The 3,754-nt window shown below is 41.9% G+C and overlaps 1 non-coding gene across 1 annotated transcript; it reads left to right on the top strand.

Annotated features, from left to right (window-relative positions):
* Positions 1-2,990: 2,990 nt before the first annotated feature.
* On the top strand, positions 2,991-3,094 carry LOC130971515 (small nucleolar RNA R71). The gene has a single exon (XR_009082730.1). It is a non-coding gene; the product is annotated as a small nucleolar RNA R71 (small nucleolar RNA).
* The last annotated feature ends 660 nt before the right edge of the window (positions 3,095-3,754 follow it).

Here is a 3,754-nt window from a genome sequence, read left to right as displayed (position 1 = left end):
CCCCGAACCATTGTAAGATAGTTCTTTGGATTCGGGTTCATACTTTGATCATGGTTCCTAGTGATCCATGCATTGGCATAGAACTCTTGAACCATTAAAATTCCGACTTGTTGAATGGGGTTGGTTAGAACTTCCCAACCTCTTCTTTGGATCTCATGTCGGATCTTCGGATACTCATTTTTCTTGAGCTTGAAAGGGACCTCAGGGAGCTCCTTCTTCTTGGCCACAACATCATAGAAGTGGTCTTGATGGGCTTTGGAGATGAATCTTTCCATCTCCCATGACTCGGAGGTGGAAGCTTTTGTCTTCCCTTTCCCTTTTCTAGAGGATTCTCCGGCCTTGGGTGCCATCAATGGTTATGGAAAAACAAAAAAGCTTATGCTTTTACCACACCAAACTTAAAATATTGCTCGCCCTCGAGCAAGAGAAGAAAGAAGAGAAGAAAAAGAAGAAGAAAAGATGGAGGAGAAGGGGAGGTGTAGGTTTTGGCCAAGGTATAGAAGAGGGGGTTGTGTTGTGTGAAAATGAAGTAGAATAGAGGGGTAAATATAGGGAGGGGGAAGAGGGTAGGTTCGGCCATTTAGGGTGGGTTTGGGTGGGAAAGATTTTTGAATTTTGAAGGTAAGTGGGGTTTATGGGGAAGAGTGGATGGATGTGAGTGGTGAAGGTGGTAATTGGGAAGAAAGATTGAAGTTGTTGGGAAGTGTGTTTATGGGGAAGAGAGAATGAATAGTGAGAAGAGGGGAGAATATGGTAGGTGGGAATCCTGTGGGATCCACAGATCCTGAGATAATCCTGTGGGGTCCACAGATCCTGAGGTGTCAAGGATTTACATCCATGCACCAATTAGGCATGTAAAATGCCTTAGCATACCATTCTGGCGTTTAAATGCCGAAGTGGTGCACGTTCTGGGTGTTCAACGCCCATGTGTAGCATATTTCTGGCGTTAAACGCCAGTTCCATGCTTGTTACTGGCGTTCAGCGCTAGCTTTCCTCAGGGAACATTCTTGGCGTCCAAACGCCAGGATGTTGCTTGTTTCTGGCGTTCAGCGCCAGATCCATGCTCTGTTCTGGCGTTGAACGCCAGCCAGATGCACCTTACTGGCGTTTAAACGCCAGTAAGTCCTTCCTCCAGGGTGTGATTTTTCCTTTGCTGTTTTTGATTCTTTTTTTAAATTTAATATTTTTTCGTGACCCCTCATGATCATAAACCTACTAAAACACAAAATAAAAATAAAATAAAAATAAAATTAGATAAATAAAAATTGGGTTGCCTCCCAACAAGCGCTCTTTTAATGTCACTAGCTTGACAGTGGGCTCTCATGGAGCCTTAGAGAAGTTCAGAGCATGATGAAGGTTTCCCAACACCAAACTTAGAGTTTGGTTGTGGCCTCCCAACACCAAACTTAGAGTTTGATTGTGGGGGCTCTTTTGGACTCTGTACTGAGAGAAGCTCTGCATGCTTACTCTCTTTTGTTACAGAGGGATGGCCATGTGCCTTAAACACAAGGTAGTCCCCATTCAATTGAAGGACTAATTCTCCTCTATTAACATCTATTACAGCACCTGCTGTGGCTAGGAAAGGTCTTCTAAGGATGATGCATTCATCCTCTTCCTTCCTAGTGTCTAAGATTATGAAATCAGCAGGGATGTAAAGGCCTTCAACCTTTACTAACATGTCCTCTACTAATCCATAAGCCTGTCTTACTGACTTGTCTACCAATTGTAAGGAGAATAAGGCAGGCTGTACCTCAATGATCCCTAGTTTCTCCATTACAGAGAGTGGCATAAGATTTATGCCTGACCCCAGGTCACACAGAGCCTTTTCAAAGGTCATGGTGCCTATGGTACATGGTATTAAGAATCTCCCAGGATCCTGTTTCTTTTGAGGTAGAGTTTGCTGAACCCATGTATCAAGTTCACTAATGAGCAAGGGAGGTTCACCTTTCTAAGTCTCATTACCAAATAACTTGGCATTCAGCTTCATGATGGCTCCTAGATATTGAGCAACTTGCTCTCCAGTTACATCTTCATCCTCTTCAGAGGAAGAATAGTATTCAGAGCTCATGAATGGTAGAAGGAGATTTAATGGAATCTCTATGGTCTCTATATGAGCCTCAGATTCCTTTAGGTCCTCAATAGGGAATTCCTTCTTGTTTGAGAGACGTCCCAGGAGGTCTTCCTCACTAGGATTTTCGTCCTTCTCCTCCCTTGTGCATTCGGCCATATTGATTACATCAATGGCCTTGCACTCTCCCTTTGGATCCTCTTCTGTATTGATTGGGAGAATACTGGGAGGAGTTTCAATGATTTTCTTACTCAGCTGGCCCACTTGGGCCTCCAAATTTCTAATGGAGGATCTTGTTTCACTCATGAAACTTAAAATGGTCTTAGATATATCAGAGACTATGTTTGCTAAATTAGAGGGGCTCTCCTCAGAATTCTCTGTCTGTTGCTGAGAAGATGATGGAAAAGGCTTGTTATTGCTGAGCCTATTTCTTCCACCATTATTAAAGCCTTGTTGAGGCTTTTGTTGATCCTTCCATGAGAAATTTGGATGATTTTTTCATGATGAATTATAGGTGTTTCCATAAGGTTCACCCATGTAATTAACCTCTGCCATTGCAGGGTTCTCAGGATCATAAGCTTCTTCAGAAGCTTCCTCTTTAGTACTGTTGGATGCATTTTGCCATCCATTCAGACTTTGAGAGATCATGTTAATTTGCCGAGTCAACAATTTGTTCTGAGCCAATATGGCATTCAGAGCATCAATTTCAAGAACTCCCTTCCTCTGAGGCGTCCCATTATTCACAGAATTCCTCTCAAAAGTGTACATGAATTGGTTATTTGCAACCATGTCAATAAGTTCTTGAGCTTCTGCAGGCGTTTTCTTTAGGTGAATGGATCCACCTGCAGAATGGTCCAATGACATTTTGGAAAACTCAGATAGACGATAATAGAATATATCTAATATGGTCCATTCTGAAAACATGTCAGAAGGACACTTTTTAGTCATCTGCTTGTATCTTTCCCAAGCTTCATAGAGGGATTCACCATCTTTTTGTTTGAAGGTCTGAACATCCACTCTAAGCTTGCTCAGCTTTTGAGGAGGAAAGAATTTATCCAAGAAGGTCGTGACCAGCTTATCCCAGGAGTCCAGGCTATCTTTAGGTTGTGAGTCCAACCATGTTCTAGCTCTGTCTCTTACAGCAAAAGGGAAAAGCATGAGCCTGTAGACTTCAGGATCTACTCCATTCGTCTTTACAGTCTCACAAATCTGCAAGAACTTAGTTAAAAACTGATAAAGATCTTCAGATGGAAGTCCATGAAACTTGCAGTTCTGTTGCATTAGAGCAACTAATTGAGGTTTCAGCTCAAAATTGTTTGCTCCAATGGCAGGAATGGAGATGCTTCTTCTATCAAATTTGGACGTTGGTTTTATGAAGTCACCAAGTATCCTCCTTGCATTATTGTTGTTGGGTTCAGCTGCCATCTCCTTTTTTTTGGTAAAAAATTTCAGAAAAGGTTGTCTCTGGATTGTTGTAATTTAGCTTCTCTTAATTTCCTCTTCAGAGTCCTTTCAGGTTCAGGATCAGCTTCAACAAGAATGCCTTTTTCCTTGTTCTTGCTCATATAGGGAAGAAGAAAACAAGAAAAGAAAGAGGAATCCTCTATGTCACAGTATAGAGATTCCTTTATGTTAGTAGAAGAAGAAAGGGAATAGGAGTGAAGAAGAATGAATAGGTAGGGGCAG

Source organism: Arachis stenosperma, chromosome 3, assembly GCF_014773155.1.
Source record: "Arachis stenosperma cultivar V10309 chromosome 3, arast.V10309.gnm1.PFL2, whole genome shotgun sequence".
In the NCBI taxonomy this organism is placed as follows: domain Eukaryota; kingdom Viridiplantae; phylum Streptophyta; class Magnoliopsida; order Fabales; family Fabaceae; genus Arachis; species Arachis stenosperma.
This window is presented reverse-complemented; position numbering and strand designations above follow the sequence as displayed.